Genomic DNA, 27,058 nt, shown 5'->3' on the forward strand with positions numbered 1-27,058 from the left:
TTGGAGTCCCCGTCCCTTGATATGCTGTTTTGTAATTGGCTGTAGTGAGAGGAAAGTACCCCCCCTCGAAACCCAATTGCTGCATAAAAAACATCTTAAGAAAAAAAGGAGCTATCTGAAAGGAATGGGGGGGGGGGGAGAAACCCAAGCCTAGTTTTTAAAAGCCTTTCTTCTGCTCAGAAAGAACTCCGAGGAAGCAGGCAGCATTTGAATCCCCGCCTCTTGACATGCTGCTTTGTCATTGGCTGTAGTTCTGTCTGTGAGAGAAATCAAGCTTCTGTGTCCCATGCTTTGCCTTATGCATGGGGATTTCACCCGGGCTGAGCTCAGGGGAGAAGGAAGAATCAGGTTAACAGAGGAACGAGAAGTCCAGAGATTTGTGAGGGCTGGCAGTGAGGTCTTCTCTAATGGAGGGAATACTCATGCATAACTCCAAGGAACAACCAAGACAGACCGGAGATGAACATAAGTGTAAGTACCCATGCATAAACGACCTCAGTGTAAGGCAGATTCATCTCAGCATTCCACTGCCATCTGGGGTAAGCCGGGTGTCCTTTTGTCTCATTTGTAGAACTCTGTCATGATGTTCATCTAGCAACATCTTGGTCATTTTTAGGCACTGGGAGAATTCTCTCCTCTTTTTGATAGCTGATCCCACCTTACTCACTCTGTATGCTTTTAAACTACGTCATTGTGTGCTGATTTTACTTCATGATCCCATGGCTTTAAGTATGCCTTTGTTTACATCAATATTTTATTGTAACTCCATGTTATCATTACTCTGGATGTCTCTCAAACAGAAAAGAAGTATGAAAAACAAATAAATAAAGGATTTTTTGGTTGCTCAGTTGGGGTAGGCCAGTATTTTGAATACTGCTAGACATCAATAATGAATAATATATTCTGGCCTACATGGATATTTGTCCATTCCTACTCACTTCTAACAAAAACTGACAAGAATGTCACATTTCATCAGGTCATATTAGATTGTACCAAGAGACAAGAGCAAGTATCAGATAATTAAGTTCAAAGCAACAAGTCATTTGGGACAAAATGCAATGAAGCAATACTTGAATATGCAAGGAGATGAAAGCTACATGAACCAACAGCCTGTTGGGCTCTAACAGCTGTTCACACACTATTTTTTTCCTCATGGTTCGATTCCTATGCAAATATATTGTGGGAATTCTGCAGAAAAGGGACTGAGCAACAACATTATCACAAAAAGAAATCCACTTGTTCACGCCCAAGCAATGTGTGATCCAGGTCATACCTGTCTTCTTATCAGGCTGAGCAACACTATCACTGCTTATATGCATTGGCTCTTATGGCTTTCAGAAGAAAATTGATTATAACATGAATTAAATTGTTATTTGGAAAGATCCTTTCACCTTGATTCTAAGCATATTCTGCACATATGCATGGAATCTCCTTCTCTTTGCCCCCATGCTTCTGTGCTTCCATGAAATATGCTTCAGACCAAAGGATTCAGCAACTTTGCACATCAAATCTAAAATGGTCTTATACAATAATTTTCCAGTGTGAGGCCATGAGAGATATTCAAAAGTATACTCTCTCTGAATATCATGGTTGCTTCCACATGGAGGGTTTTCTCCAAATTGGCTTCCAAACATACTTTTTCTGGAGCATCCACCCGACATTGTGCTCTGTTCACCCTCTTTCCAGGTCCTCCCTGTCCCTCAATACACCACAGTCTTTTTTTGGAAAGAATGCAGTCCAAGCATTTAGCACATTATGTGGAAGGAGTGGTGTGTGTTGTCTTGCTGCAAAGAACCCACATCTTCCTACCACCATCAGTGCCTTATGGGTGCCATTTACCCAATATTTATTTCCTGCTAGGCAACTAACAATGCATTCCTGAGAGGAATGCCTGTCCCAGGCTTAGGAGGCAACCCAGTGGCATTACCTCTGCCCAGCGCAAAAAAATGCAACCCTCATAGGGTTGCACAGGAGATACACCAGCAAAAAGCTGGCGTATCTCTTCAAAAAAGGGGGCGTATCTCTTCAAAAAAACGGCTCAGGAGGCCGACTAATGTGCCCCCCCCAACCGGCACTGGAAGGCCCCGGGAACACCTCCCGGGGTGCCAGAACGCCTCCCGGCTCACCGCTGTAGCCTGTGCCGGCGGCCGGCGGCCGGCAGGAATCTGCTGCGGCGTCCAGGCCCAGTGCTGCCACGGCGGTGGCTGGGGACCAGCGGCTGGGCCTGCACGCCAGTGCTGGGGCCACTCACACTGGTGTGCACCTTCCGGGCAGTGTGCACCTTCCAGGCGGCAGCCCCCTAAAGGGCTTTGGGTGCGCCCACCGGCGCATCTCAGGAATGGGCTGTAAAGGGCTTTTTGCAGGCTTTTTAAAAATGGCAAGCTGTAGTGCTGTAACGAGCACAGGCTCAGACTAACCTACAAGCCTAGTTTTCTGGGCTGCGCTGAGGAGGGTTGGGAGCTGGCACAAGATTCACAGGCTTGTCTGCTGAGACATGGGTCAGGGGGAGTGCCAGGGGCTCAGCTGGGCAGCCAGCACACAGCCACGAAATGGAGGTGATGGGGAAGCTGGGGAAGAAGCCATGGCATTTCTAACTCCAGAGGCACTTTCCCCTGCCCTGCTGCATACCTTCCCAGCCTGCCATATATTTCAAATGGGCCAATCAGGCCCTGGCTCAATAGGGGCTGACCCTGCTGGCAGTCTACAGACCTGAGCTTTTGCACTCAGCTCCACCAGGCAGGTATTTAAGAAGCCCTCTCCCTGCATCCACCTGATTCTGCTTTCTGACTTCTCCCTCCCTCTCTCCCTCCCTTCCTTCCTATACTTGGACTGTTTAGTTATGTTAATTTCGTGTTAATTTGTCACAACCTTTGGCGGTTTTGGCATGGGACCTGGTCCAGTTTGGAGGGAAAGTTGGCCTGCATGCCCCCTTTCCTCCATCCTGTGGATCCCAAGAAGGAATTTGGGGGGCCTGGAATAGGTACATGCCCAGTCGGGGGGTGTCAGGGTGGTAGCCTCCCGCCAAGTGGCAAGGGACCACACAGTAGGCTTCCACTCAAGTGGGTCCCATGTACTGCCATCTCAGGCTAATCCCAGAAGGCAGGCTGGGAGTAGGATGCATCGGTCGGCAGGTGGGTTGGACCGATGCCTTGGATCAAGCCCCTATGCAACGCCAATGCTTAATACTTTAACCAATAAAGTTGTAGCTATTTCCATTCCAACTACTGTCTCTCCGTGTTTAATTGTATGCTAAGGTCATCATAGTAAAAGTATCCAGGCGTGGTAATTGCATGCCAAGGGTGGCAAGGGTTGGGGCTGTGCATATCCAAAACCATATAATGATGGTAATTAATACCATTGGAAAGTGTATCATGGAAACTGTACTATTCACAAATGCCTTTTTAAAACGGCATAAACCATACTTGAAGTGTACATTGTGCATCTCAATCTCATACATTTTAGCAGCAATTGTTTTTAGTACAACTAAACTGAAAGGGGAATTTCTAAAAGGTTAGTTCTAACGTCATTTTGATAAAAAATATGATTTTGAGTCTAATTGTATAAAAAAACAACAGTTAAGATAAAAGTGGCCATTTCCCTCTCTTTGAATGTGAATCCCTTATAAACATTCTGTTTCTTAATTTCAGGCTCTTGTGGTAGCTCTTTTCTCCATTACCCCTCAGCTATTCATTACTTGATGTGCCAATGCCTGTCACAATTCCTCCTATGGGACAACCGTGTCTTAATATTTTAGTAACAGCGCAGCAGTGTAATTATCTTTAAATAATTCAGCATGTATTTCATCCATGTGGAAGCTATCCAATCAGTCAAAGGAGGAAAACACATTTTGTGTCAAACTTTAAGCTTGGCACAATATGTTTTTGTCATCTTTGACTCCCCAGGACCTGTGCATTTTCTTTTCCAAGTCTTTAGTAGGATCTTTTAAAAAAAATCCTAAAGTGTTCTGGGCAGAATTTGAAGCTTAATGAAAGTGGATTGAACACTCAAGGTACCAGATTGTTGTCTACTTACACCAAGTGTGAATTTGGCTCTTGGCCTTTATACCAGTTCCCTGTGCTTAGGATATGGAATCTAGAGCAAGGCAGTTTCAGTTAGTTACTGATGATAAGACTGTGGAGGCTGCCTTGGGCTTTATCTTTTCATTTCTCACTTTAATCAGGTCATCATATAAAAAAAGAATATTTTTGTTTTTATTAAATTCTAATGATTTCCTTTTACATGGCATATTAACTCCAGCCAGAGCCTTAGAATAGGGCAGAGGAAAGGAAGCACTGCATATATTGAAATCCAGTTTTCTTGGGAAGATGCATGATTTCAAGCCAGATATCATACTAGGTCAACAATTTCTGGGGATCTGAGACCAAAATGAAGTAACTTCTACCAACGGCTACATCTGTGAGACCATCAACACTCATGGTCCCATTCATATACTCAGTGACTGAATTTGCTTTTATTTTACATCTATTTTTTTTTAAATACAATATAACAACGATACATTTGACAATGGAGAGATTAACTGAAAGCAATCCAGAAGTCACCTTTCCGCATGTTCAGTGGAGGATTATTCACTGACATCAAGAACTACCGGTACGTACTTATAGATGAATGGGTGGTCTACCCTTGAGTAAAGCCATACTCACATAATTATTACTGGATCTTGCTGGTCATTATGAGCTCCTTAACCCTTAACCCTTAACCCTTTTTATTTGTCCATTCAGGCTGGTGATAGGGCAACAGGATGCCAGACTATGCTATTGAATAAACAGCACAATAATAAGCATATAGGCAAATCCTATTTCTAAAACCTCAAGCTGAGCAACAATGCTATTGTTAAACACTCCACTGTTGTTAAATCTATAATAAGCTGTCTCTATATATACAGAACACCAGCCGTTCTTGGGAGGGCCAGAAATAAACTTATCTTTCTGTAGGCACTGAACACAACTGCTGTACAATCCTTTAATTGTAGGTTACTGTTCACCTTCTTGCTGACAATCACAGCAACTGAAAACTTCCAATTGTACGAAGGTCTATATAGTATGTGTCTCCTGCTTGTTTAGCTTTAAAACAATCACAACATTTTCAAGTAAAGCTAAAAATATTTTGTGATGACCCATTTCTCCAACAAAACCTATCCCTTACTACTATGGTCTTATCATTCCAGTCTCTCCAGTATCACTTGTCACTTTCCATGCCATCTTTACAACCCAGTTTTAATCCCCTCATAATTCGTACTTTTCCTTTTGCATGTCAAGTTTAAATAGATGAGATTTATAGGGTTGCCAACCTCCAAGTACTAGCTGGAGATCTCCTGCTAGTACAACTGTTCTCCAGCCAATAGAGATCAATTTACCTGGAGAAAATGGCCACTTTGGCAATTGGACTCTATTGCATTGAAGTCCCTCCCCTCTCAAAACCCCACCCTCTTCAGGCTCCACCCTAAAAACCTCCCATCAATGGCTAAGAGGGACCTGGCAACCCTAGAGATGAGTGAAATCTACAACTGGAATGCATGACATATTAATTCATGTAAAAGCCACAGGGGGATATGAATGAGGGGAATGGTGTTGAAGTTTATCCTTATCTCTACACCATTTTAAAATATGAATCATGCACACACAGCAAGAGATTGTTAACCCACGTATTCCCTTTCAGTACCAACCACAGCTATGGGACTGGGAAGATTTTAATCCAGGAAATGGCACTGGAGGGAAAAAGACAATTCCCTGCCCCAGCATCATGGCCCTATTTCAATGAAATCAGATTTTCCGATCATGGATCTCCCACATCTTTTCTAGGTAAATTTTAAGCGATTGCAGAAGGCATTTTACGGCTTTTATGTTCTGTACAGTTCTCATCACAATGCAGGCACAAGTTAAATGAAATTACAACTGTAATCTAAAGAAGTGACAATTACGAGTAGAGGAGAACCATGCACATTGTGGCATTAACAGTTCATCACTGAAGAATCCAGCTGACTTTTAAGCTGAATGGCAGCCTGTCTCTTAGCAGCGGAGAATGATGCAGCCAAGCCAGGAAGCATGTGGCGGCCCACTTTCATGGTTCCCCTCATTTGTACATGTCCCTTCTTTGAATCCCCTCCCTATAGTATTAAACTAAAATTTAGTTCAAATTACAGTCAACTTGACTGACTTACTATTCCTACCCCTGATGCTGAATGAACAAGAAACTGGCTGATCTAATTCTGTTTTCTTTGTTATTGCGCTGTGCTCTGTATTATATGTTGATCATTTTCACTCTGGCAATGGAATATCAAATTCATCTTCCTTTCAGTCCACCCCTTTTCTACTGTTGAATTTTCTGCTGGTTGAATTTTCTTTGCTGCTGTGCTCTCATTTTCTGACTTACACTGAATCAGGTTATTATTCTTTGTAACTCTATCCCTCCTGGGTAGTCAAGATTCGTTCTCCAGGAAAAATACACTCAAACAAACCCTGTGACTTCAGTTATGAGAAAAAAGAAGAAATCCCATTGGATATGGAATTCTTAATATTCCTTCCTATTCTCTTTCTTAAAGATATGTATTCATATTCCTTCCTATTCTCTGTTTTATTCATTATGTGTAGCTTTTAGCATAAAATGGCATTTGTAGGTTTAGCACATCATATGAAATAGGAGAATGAAAGACCCTGAGCCCCAGGGCCTGATTTCAATGTTTCACCTCAGTCTTGGGATATGTAAATCAGTAATAGTTTGGTTAATGGTTAGAGTGTCAGACTAAGATGGGGATGGTTTAAATCCTCAATCTGCCATGGATCTCAGAGGGTAATCTTGGGCCAGTGTCTCATTCTAATTTACCTCACAAGGTTGTTGTGAGGATAGAAAGAAAGAAGTAAAACATTATACACTGCACTGACCTTCTTGGAAGGTCAGCTATCTAGTTATATAGCTAACTAGCTATCTAATTTTTATCCTGTCCTTCTTCCAAGCTAGCTTCTAGCTAGCTAGCTAGATAAATAGATGATAGATAGATCATCAGAGCCTTGAAAATACACAGAATATAAACATCATTTTATTACACATCTACCTCTGGTGCATGATCACATTCTCCTTACTTACTTACTTAGCAACACAATACAGATGACTAAAAATGAGAAAGCTCATGCTGAAGCAGTTTGGTCATCTGATTGGGCTCAGTATTTTCCTTGCTTCCATCTCTAAACTGCAGAGTTTAGAAGGAAAGGTTCTTGTCTCATGTTTCTTCCAAGCTGGTTGGAGCTCCTTTGCTGATCTTTTTCTTTCTTTCTTTCTTTCTTTCTTTCTTTCTTTCTTTCTTTCTTTCTTTCTTTCTTTCTTTCTTTCTTTCTTTCCTTCCTTCCTTCCTTCCTTCCTTCCTTCCTTCCTTCCTTCCTTCCTTCCTTCCTTCCTTCCTTCCTTCCTTCCTTCCTTCCTTCCTTCCTTCCTTTCTTTCTTTCTTTCTTTCTTTCTTTCTTTCTTTCTTTCTTTCTTTCTTTCTTTCTTTCTTTCTTTCTTTCTTTCTGAAATTAACCAATAAATGGATAAGGGGAAACTGTGTTGCTGTCTGTGTTTTGAAGCTTGTGCCCTTTAAAACACGGGAGCCATCCTAATAAACTGGGGCTTACTTAGGAAATTCTATTAGGCCATTTAACTGACAAGCAGATGAAGTCTGTCAATGATTATGATGAAAATTGCTGAAAGTCTGTCAAATCAAGGGCCAGGACTAGAGCAATTTTATCTCTATTACCCTACACTGTATTGATTTTAAAATGTATACAGGTACAGAAAGGAAAGCTTAAGGCAGCTCAGCCTCGGTGGAAATCATTCTTCTGTTCATTACCAACTGTCTGAGTTTAAGTTGATTAGACCTCAAAGGAAGAGAGGAGAGATTTTTATAGTAATGTCGTTTCTGCAGGTTATCAAAACAGCTTGAAATCTGTTTATGCACACAATAGAGAGCCTGAAAAGGGCCTTTTGTGAGCCAGATTAAAACCAGTATATAGAAGACTTCATGAATTAGGGTGTTACAGTTTAGTAGTAGTAGTTGTTGTTTCATTTTTTAAAAAACAAAACATTAAATTCTATTGGGGTCACCCTGTCAGTGTCAATTCTTTGGCCTGGATTTAGCTGAATCAATCCTAATTGAAATTCTGCACAGGTCCAGTATTCTGTGGAGATTGCAGATGAATGACAGTGCAGTGGCAGGAAAGATAAATATGCTGGCAAATGAGATCCAGACTCTCCACAGAGGATGGAATAAATTACTTTACCAATAGAGTAGAGGTAATATGTTGGAAGAAAGAAAGTGAAATCGAAGCGAGCTTAATACCTGTTTGTTAAAGGCACGGGGTTGGGGTATGCGGCTACACAGTTAAGATTTACTTAAAATAGAGATTGTTGTACATACAGTGCTAAGTCCCCCTTTCCATTGCTTTTGTATACGGAAAATGATTACAGTGTTCGCTTTAATTTCTTTTCTTCTTTTTTATGCAGGGGGCTGCCCGCACGGATTGGAATTCATGGTGCATGCTGCACATAGCTCAAGGCCCCCAAGAAACGGTGGTATAGCATATTGATTAGTCATTTGATAAATATACCAAATGACACACTGAGCTTAAGGTGCTTCATGCAAAATGTATTTAAATGACCTTGGCTAATTAGTGCGAATAGCTAGGAGGCACTCCTGTGTGAACGAGAGTCACGCTTTGTGGGTGCAAAGCTTTAAGAGCCAGACAAAGTTACACTTAAACAATGGGAAAGCCGCCAAACGGCTTGCATAGAAATTTGATGAAGGGTGGGGGGAAAGGGCTGCTTTTTCCAGTCCACTTGGAAATGCACCACAGAAAAGCAATTCTATCGCTTCCCTCCAGAGATAATGTTATAAATCAGATCCATCTCAGAAGCAGAATCTCCATATATTTACTTTGATTTTTCTCTTTCAGAATGTCAGCCTGTCACTCCCACAAGCAATCACGCCCCATCATACTATCCTAAATGCTTCTTCATCCTTGTTTCTTATTTATACTGTATTTTCTTTCCTGTCATTACCACAAGACAAATTGCCGCACAACGTTATTTAGCAAATTGCCCTGAGGATATCCAAAACATTCTGCTAACTGCTCATAAAAATGGGAGAGCTATTTACCTAAGGTTACATTGGCATGGGAATACAGCATCCAAGCAGAATTAAGATTGCTGAGGAGATTGGGATAGCAGAGGATTTCAGTGTGGGCTTTCAGTTTTGCATAGATACAATGCCTGTTTCTGATGTGTCTAATATCATTCCAGAGATGCAGACCCCCAAGGAGACAACTGGACCTATAATCACAAAATACCCTTTCATCACCAGCTCATAGAATTTGGCATGATAGATCTAGTATGGCATCAGCAAACTTGTCACCTAACACTAGTAGTAAGATCCAGATCTTTGCTTGGGAACTATGTCAGGGAAAAGATTTATCATTCTGCTCTCTCTCTGTGTGCGTGCCATCAAGTCACAACTGACTTATGGCAACCCCATAGAGTTTTCAGGGAAAGAGACATTTGGAGGTAGTTTGCCATTGCCTGCCTCTGCATGAGCTGGGTTGAGAGAGTACTGTGACTGGCCAAAGGACACCCAGCAGGCTTCATGTGGCAGAACGGGGAATCAAACCCAACTCTCCAGATTAGAGTCTGCAGCTCTTAACCACTATGCCACGCTGGCTCTTGATTCAGCTGGGTAGGTTCAAAGAACTCTTCCTGTCCCCTTTCTTAGCATCCAATGGGTCTTTTAAAAATATGGATAGCACATAGCATATTCTGTGTCATCTTTAAATGACAATATAGGAGTGGGTGGAGAATCAGTTCAGCATAGATTTATTTGGGAGTTTAAACCAATCCACTCAAGGAATGCATAAATAAAAATATACTAATTATGCACTGGCTATATCATGAATCCATTCTTATAGGTTGGGTTCCAATAAGACTGTAGCTTGACAGTGCAGGTGGTAGGCTGAGATTAGAAAGGGGAGTTCAGAAGCATCACTGGATGTCTAGAGCTTTACATGCTGGTTATTAGTTCCATGCTGTTGGCTTGACAGATTCTGAAGTATAATCATTAAAGCCACAAACCTGAGCCTTCAAGTTTTCCAGAGTTAGAACCTTCTGACACTACCAGTTCCACAGGGCCCTCTTGGCTTAGCTTTCTTCTAGCCCAGCAGGAACTTTCCTTGAAAGTTAAAGGGTTGATTGGCCCTTGCCCTTCTAATCTGAGCCCAGGAAGGTAATTTCTAGGTGGTGTGAGACAATCCATTTTTACCAGTCTCAATCTCCATCTACAATGTGGAAAATGCTGATTTATTTAAGAACGATTACTGAGATAATGTACATGAAGCACTCTTAATACTCTAAAGGGAACTAAAACTCTCTAAGACACTATATAAATTTGATTAGTATTCAGCCCCATTTTGTGGATATCTTACATACATTTTAACTTTTGAACCTTTCTATTTAGATGTGTCCTGATCAGTCTTTTCTTTCTCTCTGTGGCTCTTTTTTCTGTCTCTAAAAGATAGTTGTGGAACGGTTGGTATGGCCCCTATGAGATCAAATCAAGATAATTCATTGGACACCAATTAATTACAGTTCTTTTCATTCCATGTCATGATACAGTAAGTGAACTGAGAAATGATATTTTTAAAAAATAATTCAGACAAGCACAACAATTCCTCAACTCTAGGAATAGAGGGTCAATGTAGACAGCTGTTTCAGCTTTCACAGGTTGGGAATGATGCTGTCAATAAGCATACACATCTGCTGCCCATGTAGACAAAGTATATTTGGCTTGCTACGTGCAATCCGTCTGCTGGAATGGCACCTTGCCTGCTCACAAGTTGTCAGGCCCTTGCCATATGGCAGAAATATCAGGCGATGAAATGTTTATTTGGCCAGACGGTATTTATGTCAAAATGAACATTGCTTCTGGTAGAAACTCCTGTTGTTAGTATTGCCCCCCCCCCCAACACACTCACACCACATGATTCATTTCATAGGCATGTATATATATTCACAGGCACATCAGCTGTGTTCCTTGATGTGACAAAAGTATTGCTAGTGAAAAAAAAGTATTGCTAATGGTGACATATGACATAGCTTGTGGTATACATTGTTTTCGCTGCTCTGCATGTTCATTATTTGTGTTCTTTGCTTCAGAATTAGCCTGCCTGATGGAACCAAACAAATTTCCAAAACATGCCCTACTGAGCACTCACATTGTATCAAAGCTCTTTGGTGTTCTTTTATTCCATTGGCTGTTGCATCTTTGTGTCATTGCCATCTATGCTGTCATTTTTTGTACCCTCATTTGCCCTTATAGGCTTTTAATAAGAGCCAGCATGGTATAGTGGCTAAGAGCGGTGGACTCTGATCTGGAGAACCGAGTTTGATTTCTCACTCCTCCACATGAGCAGTGGACTCTAATCTGATGGACCAGGTTGGTTTCCCTACTCCTACACATGAAGCCATCTGGGTAAACTTGGGCTAGTCACAGTTCTGAGCCTGCCTTTGGCCAGGGAGAGTGGGCTAGAAATATAAGAACATAAGAACATAAGATCATAAGAAAGGCCCTGCTGGATCAGACCAAGGCCCATCAAGTCCAGCAGTCTGTTCACACAGTGGCCAACCAGGTGCCTCTAGGAAGCCATTAACAAGACGAGTGCAGCAGCACCATCCTGCCTGTGTTATATAATTAAATAAAATATAATTAAATAAATAAAATATAATTAAATTAAATATAATTAAATAAATAAAATAAAAATTATCTTAGAGCTCTCTCATCCTCACCTACCTCACAAGGTGTCTGTTGTGGGGAGAGGAAAGGAAGGAGATTGTAAGCTGGTTTGATTCTTCTCAGAAGATAGAGAAAATCAGCATACAACAACCAACTCTTCTTCTTCTTTGATAGGCAATAACAATTCATGTGCTTTTGTTTATGTATATCTGTGACAGCATCACATCAGACATAACACTGAGGTATCATGAACCAAGCGCCATGAGTCACCCTGGTCAATCAGGTGAAATGTCAACAAGACCCAGAATAAAGTCAAGGGAGAAAAATACCTCTGAGAAGTAGCAGCAACCATGGGAACAAAAGGGTGCCCACAGCACTGAAGTAATGGGAAGATGTCAAACGTATCATCTTTGAAAGTGATGATCAGATATTAATCAATCACTCGGTCAGTTCATTTCATCCTGACTAGCCATGGACACCTGCGGGATGGGTTTGCGTTCATTTCCCCCCAAACTGCACATGTACAAAGATGAAGGAATAGAGGGGATGCTTATTAAATTTGCAGATGATACTAAATTGGGAGGGGTAGCAAATATGGTAGAGGACAGAGCCAAGATGCAGGATGATCTTGACAGGCTGGAGAAATGGACTAGAACTAATAAAATGCACTTCAACAAAGACAAATGTAAAGTTATGCATTTAGGTAGGAAAAATCAAATGCATAATTATAGGATGGGGGAGACTTGTTTGAGCAGTAGTGTGTGTGAAAAGGATCTTGGGGTCTTAGTAGACCAAACACTGAACATGAGTCAGCAGTGTGATGCTGTAACTAAAAAGGCAAATGCAGTCTTGGGCTGCATCAACAGAAGTATAGTGTCCAGATCACGCGAAGTGATGGTATCGCTTTTCTCTGCTCTGGTTAGACCTCAGCTAGAGTATTGTGTTCAGTTTAGGGCACCACAATTTAAGAAAGATGTAGACAAGCTGGAACATGTCCAGAGAAAGGCAACAAAGATGGTGAGGGGTCTGGAGACCAAGTCCTATGAGGAAAGGTTGAAGGAGCTAGGTATGTTTAGCCTGAAGAGGAGAAGATTGAGAGGGGATATGATAACCATCTTCAAGTACTTGAAGGGCTGTCATATAGAGGAGGGTGCTGAGTTGTTTTCTGTTGCTCAAGAAGGTCGGACCAGAACCAACAGGTTGAAATTAAATCAAAAGAGTTTCCGTCTAGACATTAGGAAGAATTTTCTAACAGTTAGAGCGGTTCCTCAGTGGAACAGGCTTCCTCGGGAGGTGGTAAGCTCTCCTTCCCTGGAGGTTTTTAAGAAGAGGTTAGATGGCCATCTGATTCTGTGACCTTAGCAGATGATGAGAGGGAAGGCATCTTGGTCATCTTCTGGTCACTAGGGGTGTGGAGGGGTGAGGTAGTTGTGAATTTCCTGCATTGTGCAGGGGGTTGGACATGATGGCCCTGATGGTCCCTTCCAACTCTATGATTCTATGATTCTATTCTATGATTCTATTCCAGTGATCAGTGTCCATTAGCGTCACTACAAACTACTTAGACGAACACCAAAGGGTAGGATTTTTTTGAAATGCAGCATTTATTGATGACTGCTTTAAATGATTAGTGAATGATCTAATTGTCTCCTTAAACACACTGCTGAGTAGGCCGCTGCATATTGGGATAAATTGGCGAAAATGAATTTTACAAGTATAGTTAATGAATTATAGATTAATGTTTCTTTTTAAATTAGAAATAATAATAGATTCTTAAACACTGTCAAAACACTTCTCCGGAAGTCCAAGGGTGGTGGGTACACAGTTAAGGTGGGTGGTGGATATTAGGGCACTATATATTTTACAAATTATATTATACAATGTAAATTTATTGGTTGTAAAAATGCTCTTTTTGTGATTTTGTATTTTTATGTTTTCTTCTTTTCTTTGTATTATGATTTTATTTTTAGTTTTTTATTTGTACTTTTTGTTTAATTATAAAAATCAATAAAAAATAAAAAACACACACTGCTGAGTGGAGCAGTTACACAGCAAGGATGGCAGGAGTAGTAGAACTCAGTCGGGCTGTGAGAGAGCGTGCATGCATGAAAAGCCAATAGCTCTCTACTGCATGGTTAGTAAGAAATACATTGAAACAACCTGCCAAACACACACAAACAGATTTTCAAAATCCTAATGACCACCCAGTTATATATCTCTTTGAATAAGCCCCAGAACTGGCCATCTAGGCCTATCTGTGCCTGCTGAATCAAGTGTGCTGAATCCAGAGAAGACAGGAGTGATGCTGGTATGAAAGGTTGATATGCTGGGTTGATTTACCCAAGCCACACTCTTTCCTTGTCAGATTCAGTCACGAGTTTGAGTCTTTTGTTGAACCCAGATGTTTGGTTTGAAAACTAGATTGGCGGAGTGTCAAAAAAAGCTTTTTATTTTACTTCATTTTGCACAGAAACTAGGTCTCTTCCTAGACCCAGCCCATCCGGATACATTGTATCTCTATGGAGGAGGGGGGTGAACTTTCCCATGGTTTAAAGCCTGGGAAAGTCTTTTGTTTGAGTCTTTTGTTGAACCCAGATATTTGGTTTGAAAAATAGATTGGCGGAGTGTCACAAAAAGCTTTCTTTTAACTTCATTTTGCACAGAAACTAGGTCTCTTCCTAGACTCAGCCCATCCAGATACATTGTATCTCTATGGAGGAGCAAGGTGAACTTTCCCATGGTTTAAAGCCTGGCTCTTCCATTGAGATACATAGCAAAGATCCCACTAAAGATCTGAATACAGCCACTTTCTATTTCTTTTCTATGGAGGAGGATGAGAGTGACACATTCCAGACCCCATAACTCTGGACCCCCTGACCCAATCTTTACCAAACCTGGGGGTTCTTGCAAGGAGAGTCCATTGGAGCCACGCTGAAAATTTGGGGGATCTACCTTAAAAAATGCCCCCCAAGAGCCATGGAAAGCATGGCTCTGGCTTTTTCGGATTTTGAAAATTCGGCTTTGCCACTAGGACTGTCGATTCGGTTCCATCCGAACTGAAAAACAGCTGAATTTCCCCAGATTCGGCAGTTTGTACTTCGGGTAGAACTGAAGTCAAAAAAGGCGGGGAAATGACGAGCCGAACTCAGTGAGTTGGGGCGGATTCCGGATAAATTTGTACAAATTTGGCGACCCCGAATCAGCATTTTCCCACTCCCAATAGGTGGCCAAGCTGGGTCTTCTTCTGGCCAATCAGTTTGACCCATTTTTTTTCCTGTGTGTGTGTATGTGGGGGGGGGGATTCTGTGTGTGTGGGAGGAAGCCAAAGGGGGGGCTGTTCTGCTGGGGGGGTTGATTGCCTCAGTGCCAATTTTTTTTTGCTGTTTTCACTGGTTGCCACCTTTGCCTGGAGGTCAGTATGGGTTGGTGAGTCTCTCTCTCTGGCTGCCCCGTTGTTCTCGTTCGTTTGGAATTTGCATCTTCTTGTCACATGGGGGGGCTGTTCTGCTTGGGGGGCTTGATTGTCTCTGTGGGCTGTGTCCATAGAATCCGAGCTTTTGCCTTCTTTTGCGCAATGGGGGGAGGGAATGGCGTGTTGTGGGTGTGCATGTGTGTATGTGCCAGTGGTGTTGTGTGCTGTACAATGCAGCATCCTATTTATTCCCCCCTCCCCGGCCCTCCGCGGGTGTCCCTGCTCAGGATTTCTCCTTTCCCCTGACAGTGACAGCTCAGCCACGTTGTTTCCTCCCTCAACTCCCCCCCCCCGGTCTTCATTGTTTTTGGGTGCCCCCGGGGCTGAGGAAGTGGTGACAGGAGGAAGCGAAATGTAGAGGAAAGGGAGGGCAGTCCTCCTAATCCTCCGGCCTGCTTACTTGGAAATAAGAGCCGCGGTGGGGCTTTGCTCCCAAGGTAAAGCGGAGTGAATTGTAAACACCACCACCTTTTATCAGTCTGCAACAATGGGAGGTTTTGCCTTGGATTTGCCACTCTCTAGATGCACATTTTCCCCATCCAAATTCTCAAATCTCAACAATAAGTCCCCCTGCAGAGTTTTGAGAATTCGGCTGGGGAAAATGTGCATCTAGAGAGCAGCAAATCCAAAGCAAAACCTCCCATACACAAATAGCCAACGAGAAACAATGGGAGGTTTTGCCTTGGATTTGTCGTTCTGTAGATTTTCAGTAAGGATTGCCTGCTCCCATTCATTCCAATGGGTGGATGGGGGGACACCTTCCAGACCCCATAACTCGGGATCCCCTGACCTAATTTTCACCAAACTTTGGGGTTCTTGCAAGTATGGTCCCTCCAAGCTACCCTGAAAGTTTGGGACTTCTACCTTCAAAAATGCCCTCCCCGGAGCCGCGGAAAGGCGCAAATGTGCTTTAAATGACTTTATTTGGCCAATTTTTTCCCCGAACTCCTAATCTCTTGCCGAATTCCACGGATCCGAATCAAGGGAGTTCGGACTTTGGCATTTCCTGAATCAAAACAGACCGAATTTTGCCAAATACAAATTTTACCAAATAATTTTTCAACAGCCTTAGTCTCTACAGAATTAGTCAGCAGTTGACATAGGTAAATCCCCAAACACAGTCAAGAAGCCATTGGGATCCAGCCATCTAAATTGTTCCACCACCACTGTGGAGGGAAGAGGAAGCAGTGAGTCTAAACTCTATTGGGTTCATGACAAGGAAGTATGTTCCCTGACCTCCAGATCTCCCTCCCTATCAGTACAGTAGATCATATCCAATGTGTCCCCTGCTAAATATATGGGGCCAGTAATTACTTGGTACAGGACTATGGTCATCATGGAGGCTACGAAAAGCTGAGCTACTCCTGGCAGCTTGGTCTTGGCATGGATGTTGAAGTCATTCAGAACTTCCAGTCTTGGGGTCTCCACCAGCATACCCAAGACCAGTTCAGTCAGCTCAGGAAGAGAGATGGTTGGGCAATGGGGTGGATGGTATACGAGCAGAATCCCTGCCCTCTCCTGGTCACCCACCTTCACAATCACACAATCAAAACTGGTAGAGTGTTAGATGAGGAACCTTGATAGACAAATGGAATTCCAATAGACCAGTGTGACCCTACCTCCTGGCCTGGCCTGCTGCTGTACCGAGAAACCTGAAAAGCAGAGCTGGGTCAGATTTACACCCCCAGCCTCATCCAACCAGGTCTCCACAATATATGCCAGGGCAGCTTGCCCCTCCAGGATTAAATCCAGAGTGGCAGTTGTTTTTTCCATTTACTGAAGTGGCATTCAGCAGCAGCATCTTAAGGCCACAGGGCTCAGACTTGCCACAACCAGGCCTCTGTTGGTTGGGAGGCAGACTTGAAGGAAGAGTGGCCAACTAGTGGCCAGGCCTCCTTCCCCTGGAACAGCCACTCTGCATCCCATTATTGTATATCCCTCTGACCAAGACTGTGAGAATAGCAGTCCCTTCCTGAGGACACATATCTGCCAGCTATCCCTCCAATAAGGAGACAGCTGAGAGTGGCATTCCTAGTCCCTCAACGTCTGAGGAGATATGGAAGTTTTACCTGAGAACTGAAGCTGTGATGTTGCAAGTGTGGATGACTTTGAATTTCTTAACCCTATTATTTTAGCTCCCCAATCTCTATTTTGATTCTGCCATCTGTTTGCGTGACTTGAACTATGGTTCTTTATTTTTGCACTGTTTTCTGTTTTCTTGTACTGAATTTTTCACATAGAATGTGCACATTTCTCAATAATATGTACACATATACAAATGATGTTTGCTGTATGTATAAATCCAGTGGCATGGATCCAAACCATACAGTTACTCTGACAGAATGGCATTCCCCTTTGCAGAAGAGGGGCTAGTGATTTCTGCTGATGGTGAGGAGTCATTTGGGAGTTGCTGTTTGTTCCTTGTGAGGAGGGCAATCAAAGCACAAGCACTGTGGCTATTGCTGCCTCTTTGTTGCTTCATGAGGCAGGGCTGCTGAAAAGGAGATAGTCACTGTTCTCACAACTGGACTACCCTTTTCACAGAGAAGGAAGGTGGTAGCTATGAAGAGGGTATAGAGGTGTGGAATTAGCTACCTAGGGAGGTAGTGAGCTCCCCCTCACTGGCAGTCTTTAAGCAGAGGCTTGACAAACACTTGTCAGTGATGCTCCAGGATGATCCTGCATTAAACAGTGGGTTGGACTAGATAGCCTGTATGGCCCCTTCCAACTCTATGATTCTATGATTTGATGATACTATCTCCTCAACTTTGCAGCCACTGTCTCAATGCCTGCTTACTATAGCGGAGCAGAATTACAAAACTGGGCCAAAGGTGGCATGTCGTACAAGGAATACTGGTTATGTGAAGTGGGCTGGTCAGGCTCCACTGGTGTTTTGATTTCACAGTCTGCCCCTGAAAATAGAGAGCATTTGTTCATCCTTAGTTGCAAATTACAACCATGCATGTGTCTACCAGTCCTATGTGTCCAGATAAAATATAAATACAACCCTGCATTGCTTGATGGTTTATATCTTTATTTGGAGTTTTTATGTTCTTCTTTTCTGCTGCATAGCACTCAAGGAAATGAACATAATGAAAAATGAACACAAAAGCATCTTAAAACCTGACAGTAAAATTATCACAATCAAGCTAGAAAACAATCAAGAATAGAAGGAACACAGATAGAACCTTTACCCACTCCCAAATGCCTTCCTATTTTGAAAAGAAATGTTGTTCCAAGATGCTGCAAAGCAAGGAGTAAAGAAGGAAAGCAGACCTGCAACGGAGTTTCAAAGAAGTTCAGGAACCTGGCTGTTGCCTCCTCCCTCTTGCTTCAATAGCCATTAGGATCTTGGAGATGAGTGTTCTCAGTTAGTTCTCCTTACTTGTATCAACTATGTTGTAAATTGGTTCATAGAAGTCTTCTAGAAGTCAGGAGGAACGTTCTAATGCTAAAAGCAAGTGTATGTGTCATAACCAAGACCACCTAATGTCTGCTGGATTGTGAATCCCTTCTCTGCCCCAAGGCGATTTGAATTTATCCAAGCTATGTCCCTGCAGAGGATTAAACCCTTCTGCCTAATTGGTATAGGCCACGCCAGTTACAGCTGGGATCTAAAGCTCAGCACGTTGTGCTCCACATGCACACAGGAGTTAAATTGAACCCTCCGGTTTCTGGCAAATTGTTGATGAGGTCCAAGGCTACCCCAATTGATGTAATATTCTAGGCAAACCATACAAGAACGCGAGTTGCTAGATGGACTTGTTCTTTTCTTTCACCTTAAGAAAAAATCCCTGGGATGGAGAGGTTAATTTAACACTCATGTTGAATGCAAAGGCAACAAGTCTCCATTCTGTCTTTCGTGAATTCCTTATCACCTTTGCTCAATGCTATTTTGCCCCATGGAGGTGATGACTCATCTGTGGCAAGTCCCTCTGCAAGGTGGCACTCGTTTAATTCCCCCACAACAGCTGCTCAGTAATTTCACATGACATAATGTAAATGTATTCTCTAGTCATGAGGTAAAGTGAGTCCCTTCAAGCTAGATTTGGCTGTGCTCATGGAGATGTTCACCATTCTGTCAAACATATTCGGCAGTCATTATCTTTTATAGCAGGCAGAGCGCAAAGGAAAAAATTGAAGGGAGCATTTTGTCTGTCGCTGTATCTCTTTTCTCCCTCACACACAATAAGTCCATTCATTTTAATGGAAGGCATGTGGTTAAATCTCCTGTGCTGCTTTGAAAACTTCTGCTTATGATTTTTTAAAAGCTTCCATTTTATTCTAACCGGATGGAGCACTCCTCCCTTGCTATTAGCACAAGCAGTCAGTCAGTGGGGCTAGCTGAATGTAGAGCAGATATCAGAGAAAGTTAAGAGGCCTTTTTATGACAACTACCTTTCCAAAAATGATACTGATGTCCGGCTCTTCCATCAACAGTAAAACTAATCATTTGGGATTTTTGAAATACACTTTTGTTTATATCATTCTTTTAAAATAAGGATGAGATAGAAGAGCAGATGGGCGATTTGGCTAGCAGTGCTGACTCTGAAAGGATGAAAATGGAAATATCAGGGAAATGGCATCGTTGCAAGTCCAGTTTAATTTAAGAACATGTAGATAACTGAATGGCACATTCACATTCATTCAGCATGCCAATTTATGGCATAAAGCATACAGAGTGTGTCTTGTCTCTGGTTGGCTATAAGAGAAGAGGAATGTGAATATCCTCATGGGATGTATGGCTTGTAAAGAAAAAAAAGGTTTTGGAATAAAATATCACAAGGCACAAGGAACCAAACTTTTCTGCCCAATACCATGCAATAGTAGTGGCGTACATGAGGGAGAGACTGGTGTTGTTAATGCTTCTGTAAAGGTGATGTCTGAGAGGCCGTGGCAGAGATAATGGTTCCATTGTGTGAGGAGGGATACAGAATGATAGAGTCTGCCCCTGTTTAAAACCGCTAATCCCATTGAACGCAACAAAGAGTAAAAGAAAGAATATTTTATTCCCTTTGTTAGGGAGGTAAATTGAAGCCAAGAGATTAAGGTTTCTGTTTTGAAGCTACATATGTATGTGATTTGTTTCATTAGCATTACTAGTCCTACCACAAGCAAAGGGATACAACCTACAATTTCAGACCAACAAAGAAACATACGAATGAATGAAACGTAACACTTTTCTCAGCTTCATGAACCTGCTTCTGAGGTAAATAATTTTGAAGGACTGGTGGGGAAAAACCCATAGTCACTGACTGTCTATAGCAATCTTTGGCCCACATCATACAAACAACAGCCCAAATATAAATGCCAACTGGAGGCTGTTGGCTAGTCTGTGGCTGGCATTCCATGAAGCTACTATTTGTATAATTGGGAGACCTTGAACCGGTGTAGGCATTGTACGCACAGCTGATGATATGTGTACAGTTGACTCTTAAAGTGGGCTGCAGTGATCACGCAGATTGGAGTGGCCATTGTCTGGCTTTCATGTGGAAGGCAATGAATTTCATTAACTTTTAGAAGTATGCAGAATCCACCCTCCCTTGAATGTGTTCCAACTCTAACAGTGATGTAAGTCCCTATATATAAAACTGGAACAAATCCATTTTAATTAATAAGTACTGCCTGCAAAAGATTTTCTGATGCTCAAGTCTGTATTATTAAAAGGTTGCAGTATAATATCTCCTGGAATGATAGTTTTCACTTCATACATGTTTTATTTTTAAGCTATCTGAAAAAGCTTCCTGCAGGGATTTTTTGTGTGTGTGGTTAATTTCACTTCTCCTTCAAACTGGCCAACGTAAGTGTTCAGTTTATTCATCCACCACACTTCCTTCAAAGACATTTAGTAGAACTTGCTAGGTGGGAGTAGAGAAGGGTAAATATACACCTACTGTCTTGTCTCCCCCAAGACATCCTTTATTAATTTACCATGAGCTGCTTGCTCAAACTCCAAGAAGGGATGGCCACAAAATAGGTTGCCTCAGGTCCCATTACATGGCATGCAAATTAAAACAACGAACACTCCTTCTACCAATAGACTCATCCTTCAAATGTCTAGTAAATGTGGCTTCACAGAACATCTGAAGTCCCAGGTTTAAGAGTTCAACAGTTTTTGATTTCAAATCATGAGCATTTGTATCTCATCTTTTTTCGTTCTTAAGGATAACATATTACTGTGGAATGAAAGTAGAATGCGGTTTCAATATCTAAAATCTAAAAGTCCCATGATAGGTCATTTCTAATTTTCTCTCATCTGTGATTATTTATTTATTTAAAACATTTATTAGCTGCCTTTCTTTATTATGGAGCTCAAGGAGGCTTACAGCATAGATAAGACACATAAAATAAAATACATTTAAACATTTAAAAACCCAAGATTTAAAATCACTATTGAGGACTGCTAATAAACTTAACCAAATACAATCCTTAATAAAATTGTCTTCAACTGCCTCCTAAAAATCAAAAATGAGGGAGTCAGGCACACCTCCCTGAAGTGATTGTTCCATAATTGTGGGGCTTATTTTATTTATTTATTCCTCCATTTTTATTTGTTTATCTCTACATATTTATAGAAAGCCTCCCCCCCCATAATGATGCCATGTGGTGCTGCTTTTCTAAACATGGTTTCCTGTGCTGTCACACAACTGCTCTAGGGCAGTTCATAATCTACTACAAGATGCCAAGTATGTAACATTATAATTAAATGCAACCCATGCCACAAAAAAGGACATAAAAAAGTACTTTAGAGAAGCCAACTTCTTCACACAACACATAATTGTGGAACTCCCTGCCCCAGGATGTGATGATGGCTGCCAACTTGGAAAGCTTTAAGAAGGGAGTGGACATGTTCATGGAGGATAGGGCCATCCATGGCTACTAGTCAAAATGAATACTAGTCATGATGCATACCTATTCTCTCCAGTATCAGAGGAGCATGCCTATGACAGTAGGTGCTGTTAGGGTTTCCAATGTCCAGATGGTGGCTGCAGATCTCCTGCTATTACCACTGATCTCCAGGTGACAGAGATCAATTCCACTGGAGAAAATGGCTCCACCCCATTTTCTGCCAGTGGCAAAGAGGGACCTGGCAGCTCTATATTGAAGTCCCTTCCCTCTCCAAACCCCACCCTCCTTGGGCTCCATCCCCCAAATCTCCAGGTATTCCTCAACTGGGAGCTAGCAACCCTAGGTGCCATGGAACATAGGCAGGATGCTACAGTCGTCTTCTTTGTGACTTCCTAGAGGCACCTGGTTGGCCACTGTGTTAATAGACTGGTGGACTTGATGGGCCTTGGTCTGATCTAACATGGCTCTTCTTATGTTCTTAAGCCAATGCACATGGGGACAAGGGGATTCCTAAAATCTTGATCACTGCTTTAGGAGAACAAGGTTTACATCTAGGTGAAGTAATCAGAGATTCATTTGTACTGTAAAAATAATTGTTAGTGCTATCATTTGTGATGATTTGTTTGGCAATAACTGCTTCCAGACATCCTCTTCTCTCTTTCCCTGCACCATTTAGTAAATTCCAGTATTATAGAAGCAGTTTGTGTCTTCTCAATGAGTGTTAGAATATACCCTTGGCCTACACTAGAACATTCCATGGCTGCACAGCTGCCTAATAGCAATAGCCTTTAATAACAATTTTATTTTTTTATCCAAGATTCCTGTTATTCATCATCCTTTGGAACAAAAGAAAAGTATCTACAAGAAACAGAAGTTGGAGATTTGAAGGGGAAAATACAAATGGATCATAACACATAATAGAAGGTGACCTTCTGCAATGTAGTGCCAGAAAATAGTAGAATTCATTTCCCACACTTTGCATATGGTGCAAAATACTTGTTTACTTTGGTAGACTATTTAGGAAGCTGACAATATGCTTGACTTGGTACATTAAAATACAATTAAATTGTGAGATCTCCTAATCGTTACAATACAGCTGCAATGGGAGACATTAATTACCAATGTTTATTGGTTACAAAAAATACACTGGGTTCAGGAAAAAAACCTACTGCAAGATGTTTATCTCCTTTTATGATCTTGTCCCAAAACGACATCTGATGCTCAAACTGAGAATTGCGAATGGTCACAGAAATAGATACTTCCATTTGAAATATCAAAGGTACTTGATTTCAGAATAAACAAAGGTTCTAGGAAAGAGCTGTATACGGACAAAAGAAGGATGTGTAGACTAGTAGACTGTGGTTCCCCTTCCTTATCTATTGTGAATTTTGCTTTTTCCATTATGAAAAAGTGAGATACGAATGCCATAGATAAACGATGTACCGTATATACTCGGGTATAAGCCGACCCGAGTATAAGCCGAGGTGCCTAATTTCACCTCAAAAATGGGGGGAAATTAGGCACCCACATATAAGCCGAGGGGGGAAATGCACCCCCTCGCCCCCCCCGCAGGCTTACCTGACCGGGCTCCAGGCGCGTAAGCAGGCGATGGCGGCGGCCCCCTCCCTACGCGCAGGAGGCCCCGCAGGGTCAGCTGGCAAGCAGGAGGACCGGCCCAGGTGAGGTGGGGGGTGAAGAAACTGCCGCCACTGCGCAGAAGGAGCCATTGCGCAAAAGGCAGAACGATCGCGCAAAAGGCGCGATCGCGATCACACAAAAGGCGCTATTGGGTGAGGTGGGGTGGGGTTTGGTGGGGTGGGAAGAAACCGCCGCCGCCGCGCAGAAGGCACGATTGGGTGGGGTGGGGTGGGGGGTGGGGTGGGAAGAAGCTGCCACTGCTGCCGCGCAGAAGGCGCGATCAGGTGGGGTGGGGGGGCAGAAGGCGGAACAGCCCACCCATCAGCTGGCCGGCGGGAGCGTGCTGGGAGAGGGCCCGGCAGGCGAATTACCGTATTGACCTGAGTATAAGCCGAGGTGAGTTTTTTAAGACAAAAATCATGGCAAAAAAACTCGACTTATACTCGAGTATATACGGTATTTGGGCTTATTTACCATGGCCTTTTCCTTGATATCCCATTGTGTTCAGCTTGGGTTTGTTAATTTCTGTGATAAAATAAATATGAAGTACGTGGTTCCCACCCGGCTTACACAAAAAACAGGATCATTAAATCATGAGCGGGGGGAAGGTAGTTGTGAATTTCCTGCATTGTTCAGGGGGTTGGACTAGATGACCCCAGTGGTCCCTTCCAATTCTATGATTCTATGATATCAGATTAGGATCTGGGAAACCCAGATTCAAATAACCACTCTGCCATGGAAGTACGCTGATTGACCTTAAGCCAGTTACATATTCTCAGCCTTATTTACCTTGCAGGGTTATTGTGAGGATAAAATGAAATAGAGGAGAATTGTGTAAGTTGCTTTGGGTCACCATTGTGGAAAAAGGCTTGGTATAAATGAAATAAATAAATAAATAAAGCTGAAGATGGAGGGCTGATAAAAGGGATTAAAAGGTAGGAAACAGAGAAAGGGGAGGATATGAGGGCTGCCAGGAGGAGAGAAAGAGGAAATAGCATGGTGAGGAGAATACAGGGAAAAGTGAGGTGTACTTTGCAAGTCCTTGTGGATTCCTTATCTCTCAACTGGCCCCAGCTTGGTGGCTGGCACCACCCTACAGGGCCATAATTTTCCTGGGCAGAGGTTGCCAAAAAGACAAATAAGGGGGTTCTAGATCAAATCAAGCCTGAACTCTCCCTAGAAGCTAAAATGACTAAACTGATGCTATTGTACTTTGGTCACATTATGACAAGACTCAATAGAAAAGACAATAATGCTAGGAAAAGCTGAAGGCAGCATAAAAAGAGAAAGATCTGATATGAGATGGATTGATTCAGAAAGGAAACCATGGCCTCTCAATCTGCAGGACCTGAGCAAGGCTATTAATGATAGGATGTTTTGGAGGTCATAAAGTCATAGGGTTGCCATAAGTCACTAGATTTTGATATAATTTTTTGAGCAAAACCCAAGAATTTTGAAGCTTTGGGATGAGGACTCTAATTTGATAATCTGGCATCACTGAAGGACAGAGGTATTACAATCAATGAACACATGTTCTGATGCCCCAGCAGGAAACCAGTGTTATGGTGCCAGACTAGACCCTGGGCAATCCTGGAATACCCCTACATGCTGGTGCGCAAGGATGGCACAGTGCCATGTAGCCAGAGATTACATGAATCTCCTGGCACCCATCTTGGTTGTGCAAGGTTGAAGCGAAATGACAGGGCTGGAACATCTAAAGGTGGGCCATACCCTCCCCGGAAAGGAATGTTGCAGCATCTCCATGAAGACAAAAGAAGACCAAGATAAGCCGTTTACATTCCTATACCCTTCCTGCAGCAAGCTGTACACACCCAGCCATATCCCTTCATATCTGGCCAAGCCCCTCTATGACGCACCTTTCGGACCCCATTTTAATCAAGCCTTTTGTCACTAACAATGTACATTGCCAGTCATAGCTTCTAGCTACCTTGAGGAGTATAAGTATAGCCCCATTGGCCACTGTCAAGTTGCTACCACTTCCTGGAGCAAAAGTGTGAACCACGGTACTTGAGTATATCTTTTTCCTTGCTAAGTATTGCTGGCCAGTACTAGCTTCCTTTTCCACTGCCATTCTGGACCTCGCACTCTTCTGGAAGGTAACTATAAACCCTCTCGGGACTCTCCAACCTTTACTTTCTTAGCTCTGTGTATGTTGTGAATTGTTTGTGTGTGTTTTGAACCTATTTGATTACACTTTTAATAAAATCCTTAAAATTTATAATAGCCTCCTTGTTATTGGGTTGCTCTCCATTTGATTTGCTCACCTGGAACGAACTGGTTAAAAGATCCTCATGCCAGCCTCTTGCATAGCTCTATCTAGTCTCCAGCTAATTTCCCCCAATAAATGGAGACCCCTGTGCTTGGTGTAACACCAGTGCCCTGCAGAGGCTTACAAATCCATTTGGGAAAAGAATATAACAGAATCCCCTTTCAATACAAGATGAATCACTCCTTGTAGAACTTTGTCTGTTGAAACATGTGAAGTAATCAGTGATCTATGGAAGAGGCTTGTTACAAATATTGTTTTTGATAGATGTGGCTTATTGCCTTGTAAAGAAAATGATTTTCGACTTTGCTTGGTAGCACAGAGATGTTTTACTTATGTTAACTCTTAAATATTCTCACATTTATAAACAGTGTCTTGCACTCAGACTTGTCTAAGAAGATAATGAGGGGGCAAAATCTACCCTCAACAAAAACACACACACACCGAATGAAATTGACCAGGGAGAAACACTATGGTTAGGGGCAACCACCTATGTGAACTGAAAGCATGCACAGGAAGGAATAAGAGACCAAGGAACTGCAGTCAAATGAATATCTCACTTTACTTTTGGTTTTGCCATTGAAGCTCTGAAAATCTCCAACGTGTGGAGCTATTGTGCGTGGTTTCTGTTCCACTGCAGTGCTTTAACAGCATGCCATCATGTCCTAGAAGAAACGAAGCTACAAATTCATGTAGTTTCAAAGCTGGGTCCCCTTGATTTCAGTAGAAAAATGCTTCAGTATTGAACTGTATGGTGTTCTCCAGTGTACTCCACCCCAGATGTTGCTTCAGCAAAGTCAAGCACAGGTTTTGTGTCTCATTGCACACAGAAGATGGTCCAAGTATTAGTTTCCATTGCAAAGACCTAGTCCACTTATTGCAGTTGAGGACATTCAGTGCCAATCTTGTACCTTTGCTATTTATTTTAACCATGTCATTAGAGTGTTATTTCTATACAAAACTAGTATGTGCAGAACTATTGAGCTTCAGTTATAGACATGGTGATCACCCCCTTTCCATAACAATGCCCAGAAATCAGTGCATG

Source organism: Euleptes europaea, chromosome 6 (assembly GCF_029931775.1).
Source record: "Euleptes europaea isolate rEulEur1 chromosome 6, rEulEur1.hap1, whole genome shotgun sequence".
Taxonomy (NCBI): Eukaryota; Metazoa; Chordata; class Lepidosauria; order Squamata; family Sphaerodactylidae; genus Euleptes; species Euleptes europaea.